Source organism: Phacochoerus africanus, chromosome 8 (genome assembly GCF_016906955.1).
Source record: "Phacochoerus africanus isolate WHEZ1 chromosome 8, ROS_Pafr_v1, whole genome shotgun sequence".
Classification (NCBI taxonomy): domain Eukaryota; kingdom Metazoa; phylum Chordata; class Mammalia; order Artiodactyla; family Suidae; genus Phacochoerus; species Phacochoerus africanus.
The window spans coordinates 101,022,550-101,039,152 of NC_062551.1; positions in this window are offsets into that span (position 1 = coordinate 101,022,550).

Consider the following 16,603-nt stretch of genomic DNA (forward strand, 5'->3'; position numbering starts at 1 on the left):
AATGAAATCTAACTGAATTAAACATTGTGTGTGTGTGTGTGTGTGTGTGTGTGTGTGTGTGTGTGCAAGGGGTTGACAACCCCATAATCCTTCTGTGCTGTTTGCATTAAAAAGTAGAATGCCTTACAGATGGCCAATAGGCACATTGAATAGATGTGCAACCTCGCTAATTTAAAAGAAATGTAAATCAAGCTACAATGAGGTATCACCTCACACCAGTCAGAATGGCCATCATCAAAAAGCCTACAAACAATAAATGCTAGAGAGGGTGGAGAAAAGGGAAGCCTCTCCCACTGTTGGTGGGAATGTAAATTGGTGCAGCCACTATGGAGAACAGTATGGAGGGTCCTTAAAAAACTGAAAATAGAGTTACCATCTAACCCAGCAAACCTCACTCCTGGGCATATATCTGGGAAAGATGATAACAAACTCTAATTCGAAAAGATATACACCTCCCACTGTTCATAGCAGCACTATTCACATAGCCAAGACATGAAAACAACCTAAGCATTCATTGACAGATGAATGGATAAAGGAATTTGCCTTAAAAAGGAATGAAATAATGTCATTTACAGCAATATAGATAGATCTAGAGATTATTATGTTGAGTGAAGTAAGCCAGACAGAGGAAGACAAATATTAAACATATGACTTGTATGTAGAATCTAAAATAGGATACAAATGAACTTATTTACAAAACAGAAAAGACTCACAGATTAGAAAACAAATTTAGAGTTACCAAAGGAGAAAGTGTGGGGAGGGATAAAGAGTATGAGATTACAGATACCACTATATATGAAGTAGCATATACACAACACAAGGATTTACTATATAGCACAGGGAATCATATTCAATTTCTTATAATAACCTAATAATAGAAAAGAATCAGAAATATATATTTGTGCATATATATGTATAACTGAATTACTTTGTTATACAGCTGAAATTAGCACAATATTATAAACCAACTACACTTCAGTAAAAAAAGAAGACTGTCTTATAACTCAGATGAAATACAGGTTGTATTTACCTCAATCTTCACTTATTTTTTTACAAGCAAGGTACGGATGTGGGTCATGAAAACAAAAATGTGAATAAAATATGATTCTTGTAATCTTAGAGTGAGACAAGCATACAAATGCCAATAAAAATGATAAAAATGTGCTAAAGATGAATTTCAAAAGGGAATTTTATGAAAATATCAAATATCATACATCACTGGAAAGAAGCAGATAAATTGATAAAATTAATATTGAAAAATAACTTTGCATTATCTTGTAAATGTGTATAAATTTTCCAACACAGTCATTCTGCACATAATTATATAGCATTGAGAAACTTGTCCCACCTATGCACCAAGAAATGTTTCAAAAATATCCCTTATAGCAATAAATTGGAAACATCACAAATGTCTGTGGACAGGAGAATGGATAAATAACTAATGGCATAGTCACAAGATGAGATATTATACAAGCCACAAAAATGAAGCATATAGCTTTACCAACCACATGGATGAATCACTAATAATTTTTTAAAAGCTGCAGAAGAGTGTATGGTATAATACAATTTTTATAAGGCTCAAAACCATACCAAGCTTAACAATATTCTTTAGGGAAACCCATGTGGCGGGGCTCAGGGTGGGGAGGTGGCAGAGGACTGAATGTCAGATGTAAGACATTGGCAATGGTCTCATGTTCTCATTCCTCCGTTAGGTGATGGGTTCACAGGTGTTCGTTGCATTATTATGCTCATAGCTCGCACATGTATATGTACATGTCTAAAATTGTTGCAGAGTAAAAACGTTCTATGTGCACTTTTTAAAAATCTTAAAATGGCTCGTTATTTGGTACAATGAATAGGTATTTGGGGTGTCTGGTTTTACCATTTTGAACACTGATTTCCCACTTTAAGAACAGTTTTTAAAAAACTTTTTTATTATAGTTGATTTGCAATGTTCTGTCAATTTCTGCTGTACAGCAAAGTGACCCAGTTATACATACATATATATACACACATGCATTCTTTTTTTCCCATTATCCTCCATCACGTTCCATCACAAGTAACCAGATATAGTTCCCTGTGCTATACAGCAGGACCTCATTGCTTATCCACTCCCAATACAACAGTTTGCATCTACTAACCCAAAACTCCCAGTCCATCCCACTCCCTCCTCCTCCCCTCCCCCTTGGCAACCGCAAGTCTGTTCTCTATGTCCATGAATTTGTTTCTTTTCCATAGACAGGTTCATTTGTGCCGTATATTAGATTCCAGAAGTAAGCAATATCATGTGGTATTTGTCTTTCTCCTTCTAACTTACTTCACTTGGTATGAGAGTCTCTGGTTCCATCCATGTTGCTGCAAATGGCATGATTTTGTCCTACGTGAGCTTTTTAAGTGATCACCCCAGGTTTGGGGAAACACCAGAGCAGGAGCATTTAATTCTGGCAGAAAGACTGGGAAGGCTTTCCGAAGGAGGGGGAGTGCTGTGTTCACCCTGGATTTGAAGGAAAAACAGGGTTTGGGGGATCAGACAAAAGCCGATGGTGGAAAATGGGGGAAGAGAGAGAGCTGCACAGAGTGAGCTTGAGACAGAGAACCTAAGGAGCTTGTGCGAGCTGGAGGTATGAAAGCCGACACTGAGAGAATGGGGAAGGGACCTGGTGTGGTATTTCTGCGTAAGGCATCAGGTGACCATGACACCCGTCAGCCTCTTTGGGAACCCATGAGATTCCCATGGGGATGAAAGGAAAAGAAGCCACAGATGGAACCAGGGAAGGGCAGGGGCTCAGATAAAGAAATGAGGAGGTGCACTTGAATGAGGGGTTGGGGTACTGGGTGAGAACCAGAGGGCATAGAGTCAGGGCATCTCAGGCAGAAGGGGGTTCAAGGCTACTGAAGTACTGAAAAGGGTCGTCCTGGAGAAAAAGGGAGTAAATGGGTAAATGAAATCACAGGCAGATTCTGGACAAATGCTAAAGTTGAAGGAGTTTCTGGAAGCCCCATGGATCAAGTTACCACCTCCAGCATCAGATGCCAGGAGGAGAGTTTCAACCAAATCATCACGAATGAAGATTCTGTTGTTTTACCTGTTCCTTAATTGCAGGCATCCATCTTCGCTTATATACACATTCTCTCTCCTTCTGTTTCTCTCTGTTGCATGTATATTATGGTCATTTAAAAGTCGAACAGCTCTTGGATGGCCCAGTTGTGATGGAAAGAAAAAAGGGAAGGAACCAAGAGAAGGAACTGCCTCTCACTGAGCACCTACTATGCTCCAAGTATTCTGATCTAAGGTCTGGAAGTACCTTTCTTTGTGGCCTTTACCACCCCTCAGTAGTTAACGTAAGACAGCAAAGTGAAATCGTGCCCAGGGCAAGTGACTCACCAAGTTGATGTAGAAAAGTCAGATTTTTATTTCTTTTTCTTTTCTGATTGCTGTGGCTAGGACTTCCACAACTATATTGAATAATAGTGGTGAAAGTGAACATCCTTGTCTTGTTCCTGATCTTAGTGGAAATGCTTTGTTTGTTGACACAACACTGTAAAGCAACTCTACTCTAATTAAAAAAAAAGAGAGAACTGATAGACTATCTCTGTGAAATCATACTGTTCCCCTTCTGGCTTCACACCCCTCAAAAAAAAAAAAAAAAAAGCACCTTTAAAGGAAAGTTTCAATTAGATACACTGAGAAGTTTAATGCCCTGCATTTTTGGCTCAGATGTCTTTGGCATTTTTAAAGGTCCACCCTCCTCTCTTGATGTTGTACCAACTCAGTCTTGATGGAAGGTTTCAGTGCCTTATCAGTTCCTTCCTGTAAGGGACAGGCTGTCCCCTTGGTTATGCTGTTCCAGCAGGCATCCCTGGAGAATGTCCTTTGATAAAAAACTGTGGCTGTGACCAGCCTTGTTGCCCAGCCACATTCCATCATCCCCTTCACACACATTCCTCTACCTTGATGTGCCTGAGGTCTGTCATCTCTTGTTGATTTTACTAACATGCAATTATTTTCTTGTTATTAAAATCATAATCACGCTTTCGGTTGCTATTTATTCCTGGAAACTGCATATTAAGATAATTATTTTTATCTTGCCAACACTCAAGTTACAACTCATAAATTTTATAGTCCTGGATATTAACCCCACTGCTGCCTGCCCCCAGCTTCTCAGGAAAGAGAGAAGTGAGGTTTTTTCCAAAGAGGTCGGGGGAGTGGGGACTTGAGAATGGATAAAGTTTGCAACAACATCTGAGCAGATAGATACCAAAGAGCCCAGGAGGGCAAGCAGTGAGGGGTTTTGCAAGAAGCATGGGAGAGCTAGATGCTTGGTTTCCTCCCAACCCACAGACCATCACCAGAAATCTGACCCTGATTTTGGCGCCACTGGAACGTGGGCTTGTCTATAAACACTTCCCACTTGCACATGAGCCATAAAGTGGCCTTTAAAAGGTAAGCCCAATGCAGATGCTGCACCAACCATGTAGCAGAAGTTGCTCTTTTTGAGAGCAACCTTGAGATTCATTAGAGGGTGATGAAGCTTTTTGATGGAGCTGTATGAATTCATTTCTGATGATGAATCATTATGGGGGGGCAAAGTAAGTTGAATGGTGAATAATTCTGTACAACAATCACATACAGGAAAGAGGCAGTCACTGCATCCTCTACACATGGGGATTAGTTTGACCAGGCTCTTAGGTAAACACCAGCATCCCACACGGGGCCTCCTGCATCCTTCCTTTGTCCTCCTGATTTCTGCCCTAGAAACAAACAAATATTTTGGTCTTAGCACCTCTGTACAGTCTTAAAAATGTAAAAATGATCAAATACCACCAAGGACTTTGTTTATATATATTTATTAATGTTTGCATTAGAAATTATAACTAAGAAATTTTTTAGTACTTATTTTTAATTCACTTAAAAATAGCAGCAAAGGTCCATGCCATGCTCATGTGAACATAAATGTTTTAAGTGTTACTGCAAATCCATTTAACATCTGGCTTAAGAGAGTGGATTCTGATGTAGGCTTCTGCTTCCATCTTAGAAACTGAGGGTGAGATAGCACACATCGTGAAGCTTCTAGAAACGTCCACTGTACACTCCTGAGAGAATGAGAGTGCAAAGGCAAATTATGTCTTCATTTGACTAGGAAAATTGTTTTGATCATACAGGCCTTCTGCAAGAAGTATACGGACCTCCCGGCATTTGGACCACTCTTTACAAACCTACGCTAGACTCATGTGCCTTCCTTTGGTTAGAAATAAGCCAGTAGGGTGACTGATGGATAATGGGAAATAGGCTGTTAGTTGGAGTCAAGGCTGTAGCATATCCTTTTATTTTCATGTTCCTCATCCAACAGAGGCAGACGACAGGGACATTCCAAAGCCCACTCTGAACGTACCCTGCTTGCTGTTTCCCAAAGGTCTTTTCAACCCTTGTTTCATTTCCCCTCTACCATAACTCTCGGAAAAGCCCTTCTGCTATTCCACTCAAGGAAGCAGAGATGTTTAACGACTTGCTGAAGATCCCCCAGGTCCTTTAAAGGACCACTGAACCCACACCTTGGATTCCCCAAGTCCTTTCCCTGTGCTGGTCACCTCCCCACACTGTGGGGTCAACCCCTGTTCACCGGGAGATAGAAACTGGGCAGAAGGTGATTGAGAGCAGATGTGTAAGCTCACATCTAAGACAGGGATTCATGTATGCACCAGTGTATTCCCTTTTCTGATTCTTCAGGAAACGAAAAGACTTAATACACCAGAGAGGATCCACTGTATGCTTTGGCCATGACCAGTGAAGTTTGCACCTTCTTAATTAGAAGAAAGTTCATTGTTCATTACCAGGACTGGGAGCATAGGTTAAACCAAATGTTAGCCACAAGCCAAGTTATTAGACTTTTAAAATATCCAAAGGAGGTTAGGAAGATCTCCAATGGGTGCTTTCCAAGGTGTCTGTGAACTTGGAAGAAGAGGAGAAAGCTCAGTGCTGGCAGCTGGCTCCTCTCTGGTCTTTGCAGCCATGTCTGTCATGGCGTCTTCCCAGGCCTGCTCCTATCTGACCATCTGCTGAGAGGAAGACCAGGTTTCTTGAATTTGTGCTAGGCTGCTTTTGTTCTTTAACTTACAATTTTTTTTCTTTTCCATTATATTTTGTTACAAGATATTGAATATAGCTCCCTGTGCTATACAGTAGGACCCTGTTGTTTATCTGTTTTATGCATAGTAGTTTGTATCTGCTAATCCCAAACTACTAAATGTATCCCTCCCTCACCCCCTGTACCCTTTGGTAACCATCAGTTTGCTTTCTATGTCTCTGAGTCTGTCTCTGTTTCGTAAATAGGTTTATATGTGTCATATTTTAGATTCCACTTATAAGTGATATCATATGGTATTTGTCTTTCTGACTTAGTATAAATCTCTAGGTCCATCTATGTTGCTGCAAATGGCATTATTTCATTCTTTTTATGGCTGAGTAATATTCCATTTTACATTATATGTATACCACATCCTCTTTATCCATTCATCTGTTGATGGACATTTAGGTTGCTTTCACGTCTTGGCTATTGTAAATAGTACTGCTGTGCACATAGGGTTGCATGTATCTTTTTGAATTATAGTTTTGTCCAGATATATGCCCAGGAGTGGGATTGCTGGATCATATGGTACTTCTATTTTTAGGGTTTTTTTTTTTCTTTTTTAATGATTTTTATTTTTTCCATTATAGTTGGTTTTCGGTGTTCTGTCAATTTCTACTGTATAGCAGAGTACATGTATGTTTTTTGAGAAACCTTCAAACAGTTCTATGTAGTGGCTGCACCAGTTTACATTCCCATCAACAGTTGTAGGTTTTCACCACACCCTCTCTAGCATTTTGTATTTGTAGACTTTTTTGGTAGACTTTTTAATGATGGCTCTTCTGACTGGTGTAGGTAGCACCTCATTGTAATTTTGATTTGCATTTCTCTAATAGTTAGCAATGCTGAGCACATTTTCATGGGCCTATTGGCTACACTGCAGTGTTTTTAACCCTTTATGCTGAGTGTGACTTACACTCTTATTCATTCTTTCCTTTGAAGATTGGGTCTTTACGAGTGGCCAAATAGCTCCAAGAATCATCTGGCAGTAGCTCTTTTGTTTGTTTCTAATTGTGGCAAAATGCACATAGCATAAAATTTAACATCTTAGCTATCTTCAAGTTCAGTAGTGTGCAACCAACACCCAGAACTCTTTTCATCTTCCCATTGAACTGCAACTGCACATTTCTCTCCCCATCCCCCAGCCCCTGGCAGCCACCATTCTACTTTCTGTCTCTATGAACGTGACTATTCTAGGTACCTTATAGATGTGGAATCACACACCATTTGTCCTTTCGTGTGTGGCCTGTTTCATGAAGCGCAACGTCAGTGTTCATCCATGTTGTGGGCAAGTGCCTGAATTTCATACCTGTTGTTCTTTGTATGGACCCCATTTTGTTTAGCCATTTATGTGTTGATGGGCATTTGGGTTGCTTCTAAATTTGGCCATCATGTACAATGATAATATGTACACAGGTGTTCAAATATCTCTTTGAGACCTTATTTTCAATTCCTCTGAGCTGATAGAATATAGCTTTTGATGGAGTGGATTAGGAATGTACATCCATAAGGCAGATGTTAGGTTCCGGAGGCTCCAGTGAACCCAAGGATCACATAATCCCTCTAGTGTGCTTGGCACGATCTAGTCTTCCAAAGTGACTGCTTACATGGAAAGCTTATGACAGATGCACTGTTTTATTTATTTATTTTTACTTTTTAGGACTGCACATGCAGCATATGGATGTTCACAGGCTAGGGGTCAAATCAGAGCTGCAGCTCCTGGTCTGTGCCACCGCCACAGCAATGCCAGATCTGAGCCATGCCAGTGACCTACACCATAGCTCATGCAATGCTGGATTCTTAACCCACTGAGCAAGGCCGGGGATCAAACCCACAACCTCATGATTCCTAGTCGGATTCGTTAACCACTGCGCCATGACGGGAACTCCAGAGCCATAAATTTAGTTTAAATTCTTCAAAGAAAGGACCCCCTGCCCCGAATAAGTTATTATTATTATTATTATCTTTTCTATTCAGGCCAGAGAAACATTTTACATGGCATAAAATTTGTAGGCTATGTTGTTTTTCAATCATACAAGCCATCATAGTTGCTCTATTAGGGAAGAAATTTCACAACATAAAATCACAGAAAATAGGGAGTTTCTGTCTTGGCTCTGTGGTTAACGAACCCGACTAGCATCCATGAGGACACAGATTTGATCCCTGGCCTTGCTCAGTGGGTTAAGGATCTGGTGTTGCCGTGAGCTGTGGTGTAGGTTGCAGACATGGTTCAGATCCTGAGTTGCTGTGGCTCTGGTGTAGGCCAGTGGCTATAGCTCCGATTTGACCCCTAGCCTGGGAACCTTCATATGCTGTGGGAGCAGCCCTAGAAAAGACAAAAATAAATAAATAAATAAATAAATAAATAAATAAATAAATAAATAAATAAATTTATGGCTCTGACCTGTAGAACATCTAGATTGGGTTATAATTTATTTTCTTGGCAAGTGTATAATTAGAATTATTTTAGTCAAATGCTTATTGGAATGTATAAATAATTATACTGGGTTTTCTGATGATGATTTTGAGTTAGCCCAAGTCTGTACTTTGCAGCAATCTCAAACTAACCCCCATTCTAATCCAGACTACTTTAATTGTATTTATGTCCATATACCTTCATACAGCTCTTTCATAGTCTCCTTCTGGAACCATCTATTACATATTCAAATGTGGCTTGCAGCGTTTTCTCTTATTTGCAACTGCTAAATTAAAATGTTAATGAGAGGTCCCTTTGTACCTCTCCTGAATTATCTACTATGTCTTTCCATAGCAACTTTCTCCTTAACCCGCATGTCTTGGCACTCAGGCCGTTTCTAGAAAGGAGAGAACTCTTATTATCTTGCTCAGAATGGGGGTGAATTGTTCCTAATTTATGTTTTCTTCTTCTTTTTTGCTCACCCTCCCTCTTGCTGCCTCTGGGAACGTGGCACGTGACCCACCCCATCATCTGGGAAAAAAAAACCGTCATCTCTGCGTGTGCAACATGGACCATGTGGGTGAGTCCTGAAATTAAAGTTTAAGCTGTTGATTTCTCTCTCTGTTTGGAAAGAAGTTTGCCAAAGGACATTGTTTGATGGGAAAATATCTGTGGCATCCAGCACCCACGTGCGTGCACTGCCACGCACCTTCTGTCACTCTTCCTGCATTAGCGAGGGAGAGATGCTGAGGTGCAGCATTAGCAGCACCTAAACTCAAACAAAACCAGGGCGAATCACGTTTAAAGTTGTGTTCTTGGTTTCTTTTTTATTGGGGGGGGGGGCAGAGAGAGGGAGAGGATGGTTTGTATGATTTTGAAGAATGGTTCTTTATAACAAAGCAATTTGTGAATATCCCACATAGTTGGAAACTGAATTTTCTAAGGCTCTTATTCGGTTGTTTTGATAAATCATGCACTTCAGATATTCATAATTCCCACTTTGGATAGATATCATTGCGTTTGTCTTTGTGATGCTGGTATGTTTCTAATATAAATAAATTTGGGGGAGTTCCTGTTGTAGCTCAGAGGTAGCGAGCCTGAGTAGTACCCATGAGGATGAGGGTTTGATCCCAGGCCTCGCTCAGTGGGTTAAGGACCTGGCGTTGCCATGAGCTGTGGTGTAGGCTATAGAGGAGGCTCAGACCTGGCGTTGCTGTGGCAGTGGCGTAGGCTGGCAGCTGCAGCTCTGATTCGACCCCTAACCTGGGAACCTCCATATGCTGCATGTGGGGCCCTAAAAAAAAAAAGAAAAAAGAAATTGGAAAATGGTACTTTGTTGATATATTTACGTTAAATGAGTCATGAATCTTGACATGAAATCTTCCCACTTTAATTGGTCCTTTGTAGATGGTTTTGAAACTCAAGGTGGCAAAACTGTTCAATATTGAACTTAGCTTTGCTCTTCCAAAACTGGGCAATAAGGCCGTGCAGGGCCTTCAGCAGGAAGATCACCTGCAGGACCAGGGAGGGCAAAGAGGGTTGCCGTCTGCTGGTGGATTCCTTCCTATAAAATGGGCAGAGATTAGGTGACAGGCAGATTTTGAACACCCCCCCCAAAATAGATTTTTAAATACATTTCTCTCTATTTATCAAGCATGTGGGAAGCAAGATTCCAAAAAAAAAAAAAAAGCCTTTGATTAACATGATACTATAGAAGCAGCTGGTCCAATAGCTTCTATCTGTTGTGTAAAGTACTTTGCATGGCTGATTCCTGGAGAAAGGAATCCGTTGGGGTATACCTCCGTAGGAGAATCACTCCCTCGGTCATCCATCCTATTTTCATCCTGGGTCTCCCTCTCAATAAATTTCAAACTGCCACGTCACTGTCTTAGCCAGGTAAAGTGGCAGGATTTCACTTGCTGGGAGCACACACGGTTGTCATTACCATCTGTTATTCCTGGAATTTCTAAAATTATGGTGAATGTTAGCATGAAATTTGGCATGGGTGTTTGTAAGATTTTCTATTCTGGGCTAAGTCATTTGGGAATCTTTATCTTCAATGATTCAGTTACCCATAAATATCCTTAGGAATATGTGTCACTTGAGTTTAATCTGTAGAGCTGTGAGTAGTTGATTTGACACAATTACCACCTAATCAGCTGTTTTGCCTCTTGGGTTAGGCTGTGATGCTTTAGCTCAACATCAAAAAAAAAATCCCTTTCGGGATTCACACTGTTTGTTTTCCTCTGTGTGTCTCGGGTCTTTCGATCGCCTTCCTTCTTGTAAACAATCACCAGCTGAAAATCTCACTTTCCCTCCCAGTAATAATCAGTAACCAGAACCTGCTTCTTTTAAATTGATTGTGAACTACATCTGTGGTCTGGGGCCAGTAAAGCTTTCCAGAGAGAGGCATTATTTGTGAGCTGCTCCAGGAACCTTTAGAATCTGATCCTGAAAGCAGCAAAGTACAAGCCAGCGTGCTTGCCTGCCCTTTCTTACCCCAGCCCCTTGCAGGGTGTGTGGGTTCTCCCCAGCCTCTCTTTTTCCTTTACTTTCTAAGGCCCCCTGCTCATCCACTAAGGATTTTGACAGGTGGGTCGTTTGATTATTTCATTTGGTTTTGTTGCATTTCTAGGGAGGGGATAGGCTAGTTCTGCAGCCTAAAGAGTTACTGGTTTAGTCAGTATGAGATCATTTTATTAAAAAAAAAGTTAAAATACATTAAAAAAGAATTTTAGGAGTTCCTGTTGTGCCTCAGCAGGTAATGAACCCAATTAGTACCCATGAGGATGTGGGTTCGATCCCTGGCCCCACTCAGGGAGTTAAGGATCTGGCATTGCCATGAGCTGTGGTGTAGGTCGTGTGGCTTGGATCCTGCATTGCTGTGGCTGTGGTGTAGGCTGGCAGCTGCAGCTCCACTTCCACTTCTAGCCTGGGAACCTCCATATGCTGCGGGTGAGGCCCCTAAAAAAAAAGAAGGAAAAAAAGAATTGTAGAGGGTTTGGGTTGGAAATGTTCTAAAATTAGGTTGTGATAATGGTTGTACAACAATAAATATAGTAAAATTCATTGAATTATTAAAAAATAATAAGTAGCTAATGGGCTTATCACTCCGTTTACTTCTTCTGATGTGCAGGGTCACATGTCATTATTATCCTTGGCAGCGGCGTCACCCTCATCGCTTCCTCTTTCCGAGGCACCAGGTTCCATTTACTGGGGCTGCACATGGGTCTCCTTTACTCTTCATAGCAACCTCGTGATACAGAAACTGTTTAATCATCTGATTTTACGAATGAATAAACTGAGGTGCAGCTTGACCTGCCGCAGGCCACCAGGGCCCTCATCATAAAACGCTTTCATTTAGATGCTTTTTCCAGTAACCACTTTAATATACATTTTGACTCTTCTGTACCTTCAAAGACAGAATTTTGGTGCCTCTTAGATGATATTTTGTCATGTACAACCAAAGGTGTCTTTTAGCTGGCAGTTACATAAAGCTCTTGCATGAGTCATGGCAGGGGGTGAGGGGGACAGGAGTGGTTATAGTAAAAGACTGATTAATTAGTTGGGTGATTTGCCCTATGGAAGTGATTTCTGTTTCTAGAAGAGTTGATGTCTTTGCATCTGACAGTATAATCATCTTATTTTAAAATAATAGAACTGTTAGTTTTGCAGGAAAGAAGTCAAATGGAGCTAACTTTTTTCCAAAGGCATAAACCCTTGTACCTACAAATTCCATTTAGATTTTCAACTCTGGCTTTTGAGGGTTATTGAGCTTCTAGATATAATCACGGGTACTTCTCTAATAGCTAATTTTCTGCTTTATTAGTCAGGGTCATGAAGCCCTTCTCAAAATCAGAGAGACATGAAAAGCAGAATGTTATCAGAGTTTCTGCTGCGGTGCAGTGGATTAAGAATCCGACTGCAGCAGCTCAGATCATTGCAGAGATGCAGGTTCAATCCCCAGTCTGGACAGTGGGTCAGAGGATCCGGCGCTGCCACAGTTGCAGCGTAGATTACAGCTGCTTGGATTGAATACCTGGCCCCAGGAACTTCCATATGCTGTGGGTATGGCCATTAAAAAAAAAAAAAAAAAAAAAAAGAAGAAGAAGAAGAAGAGGAGTTCCTGTTTCGGCGCAGTGGAAATAAGTCTGACTAGGAACCGTGAGCTTCCGGGCTCGATCCCTGGCATCACTCAGTGGGTTAAGGATCTGGCGTTGCCTTGAGCTGTGGTGTAGCTTGCACACTCGCCTCGGATCTGGCGTTGCTGTGGCTCTGGTGTAGGCTGGCGGCAACAGCTCCGATTGGACCCCTAGCCTGGGAACCTCCATATGCTCTGGATGCAGCCTTAAAAAGACAAATGACAAAATAAATAAATAAATAAATAAATAAATAAATAAATAAATAAATAAATGAATGAATGTTTAAAAAAGAAGAAAAATAAAGTTATTTTGGCGAGCTAGCTCCCCTTGCTTGAATCTCCCAAGGTTCTCCATTGACAAGGATAGGAGTTAATGGAGCCAAGCCATGGACCTTTTGGGTCAGAAGGCTGGGGTTTCCAGTTGCTCAAAGTGTGCACATCCAGCCACATCTTACCTGAGTTTTGCAACAGCTTGCCAGACACTTCTTCTCATCTTTATGCCATCCTCCATCTGACTCCAGGGAAACATATCCAAGCTATAAATCTGCCCATGCCTCTTACTTTAAACATCCCAGTGGTTCCATCTTGTGTCTGGTTGTGCTTCTCCACCACAGTATCGCAACAGCCTGGTGAGCACTAGTCATCTGCATGGATGTCACCAGTAGGGGGCTGCTAATGTACATTCGAGTGTTGTGATTTAAAAAGTATTTATTTTGGGAGTTCCCGTCGTGGCTCAGCGGTTAACGAATCCGATTAGGAACCATGACGTTGTGGGTTTGATCCCTGGCCTCTCTCAATGGGTTAAGGATGTGGCGTTGCCATGAGCTGTGGTGTAGGTCGCAGATGAGGCTCGGATCTGGTGTTGCTGGGGTTGTGGTGTAGGCTGGCAGCTGTAGCTCCGATTTGACCCCTAGCCTGGGAACCTCCATATGCCCTGGGTAAGGCCCTAGAAAAGACAAAAAAAAAAAAAAAAAGGTATCTATTTTGTTTGAAGTAAAATACACAAGGAGTTCCTGTTGTGCCTCAGCAAGTTAAAAACCTGACTAGTGGAGTTCCCATTGTGGCTCAGTGGAAATGAATCTGACTAGCATCCATGAGGATGCAGGTTCAATCCATGGCCTCAATCAGTGGGTTAAGGATCTGGCATTGCCATGAGCTGTGGTGTAGGTCGAAGGAGAGGCTCGTATCTGGCATTGCTGTGGCTGTGGGCCTAGGGCAGTGGCTATAGGTCCAATTGGACCCCTAGCCACAGGTGTGGGCCTAAAAAAAGAAAACCCGGTTAGTAACAACGAGGATGCAGGTTTGATCCCTGTCCTCACTTGGTGAGTTAAGGATCCAGCATTGCACGAGCTACAGTGCAGGTGACAGATGCAGCTTGGATCTGATGTGGCTGTTGCTGTGGTGTAGGCCTGTAGCTGCAGCTCAAATTCAACTCCTAGCTTGGGAACTTCATGTGCCATAGGTATGGTCGGTAATAAAGAGAAAATAAAATAAAATAAAATACACTGGATTCAAGTTTAACTCTATGGCATTATTGTTTACACTCACTTTTATCCCGTATTATTTATTTTTTTAAATTGGAGTGTGGTTGACCTTCCCATTGTGGCTCAGCAATAACGAAACCAACTAGTGTCCATGAGGATGCGAGTTCGATTCCTGACCTTGCTCAGTGGGTTAAAAGATCTGGCATTGCCATGAGCTGTGATATAGGTCACAGACGTGGCTGGGATCTGGTGTTGCTGTGGCTGTGGCATAGGCCAGCAGCTGTAGCTCCAATTCGACCCCTAGCCTGGGATCCTAAAAAAAAAAAATACTCTAAAAATAAATAAATAAATTGGAGTATAGTTGATTCACAATATTGTGTTAGTTTCAGGTGTATAGCACAGTGATTCATATATATATATATATATATATATATATATATATATATATACATATTCTTTTTTAGATATATATTCTCTTTCCCTTACAGGTTATTACAAAATATGGAGTATAGTTCCCTGTGCTGTACAGTAGGTCCTTGTTGTTTATCTATTTTATATATAGTAGTGTGTATATATTTTCCTAACCTCCTAATTTATCCTTCTGCCCACCCCCATTTCCCCTTTGGTAAGTTGTTTTGGTTTTTTTTCCCCTATGTCTTTGGGTCTCTTCCCGTTTTGGAAAGAAGTTTATTTGTATCTCTTTCTTTAGATGCTGCATATAAATGATGTCATATGGAATTTGTCTTTCTCTTTCTGACTTACTTCGCTTAGATGATAATCTCTAGGTCTATCCATGTTGCTGCAAATGGCATTATTTCATTCTTTTTTATGGCTAATATTCCATTATATAGATAGATATAGATATAGATATAATCTCACATCTTCTTTATCCAGTCCTCTGTTGATGGACACTTAGGTTGCTTCCATATCTTGGCTGTTGTAATAGTGTTGCACTGAACATTGGGGTACATGGATCTTTTTGAATTTCCATATTATTTCTTGTGTATGTGAGTCTCTCTCTCAGGGGATATCTGTCTAAATATCTAGCACGAGAGTATGCCATAATGGTTATGCACTGGGAATTGTGTAATATCACCAGCCCTCCTCATTTATCTTGTCAACTAATGGTTCCTGGTATACAGATAATTCTGTTTGTCAAGAGTTTCTATAGTGTTTGTGAACTGTGATTTTTATATCCACTGTCTATGTAATCCTTCTCATGAATAATTTCTCGGTAAGAAGGCAGGCAAGGGTACTGAAGAGGGCTCCAACATTGTATTGTGTGTAATGATCTGTGAACATTCTGACCCCCAGGGATAGTAGTTTTTGATGACCAGACAAACAGCCAAGTGATGATAGGATCTAAATCTTGAAGGAGGATAAGCCATGTAAATGAAAAGTTAAAACCTGTACATTTCATTTGTTTCAGTAACAATAAATAACACAGTTGCTCTTCAATAGCCCATGTTTATTAACTTTTTAATATTTTCCATGTAATGGAGGTCTGAAAAAAAGACAAGGTTCTTTTTTCCAAAATAAAACAAGATATTTTGAAAATTTTTACATGCTGAGGATTTTTCTTATAAAATGATTGATTCTCTATATAGTAGCTGATGTCAGTCCTTAAGTGTTTATGCAAAGGTGTTTATCCACACTAGCCTCATCCTGAAATGTCTGTGCTGCTTTTTGCTTTGTATTCCCCAGTCATTTGGTAGAGGTGAGAAGCTGGAAAAACCTGAAGTAGAGGTTATATGAAAAGTCTTGTGTCTTGGTCTAAAAAGGTCAAGAGCAAAGCTTATTAGGATGACCTGCAAGTTCTCCCCGATCCTATTAGCACCTACCAGATGCATCTGCCACTTTGCTTTTGACCCCAGGCTTGTGTCACTTGTCACCCTTACTGTGCCCACTGTGGGTGCTGCCTTTCGCATGCCAGCAACTCTCCTGTATCTGTTATTTTTCTCATTTTCTTCCTTGGCTTCCAACTCCTTCCCTTGTCTTTATCTGGTGACTCCTGCTTGTCATTTACTCAGAACTCCTGCAAGAATTCTGTCCTGTTAAACATCCTCTTCTCCTGCCCCACGGGGTCTAAGAATCCATCAGACTCCCACGGCACCCTGAGTGTGTCTCCCTCACACATCTTTGCATGTTGCAAGGGAGTGATGGATTTACCTATATATGCCCCCTTTTGTTTTATAAAGTCAGAAAGAACTGAGACTGGAACAATTCCTTCTGCCGAATGCCTAAAGTCCGCTAGGCTGTCATGGGTTGTTCCTGTGAGATGGGCATTGGAAATCAAGGTGTTTATTAGCAAGAATTCCTGGGATCAAGGCCAAGGAAGAAAGCAGGACTGGGCAGAGGAAGAAGCTGTGATCCACATAAAGGTATCAGTCGGCTCTCCCTATGGGGAGCCCCCTAGCAGGAAGGACTTCCAGGTTGT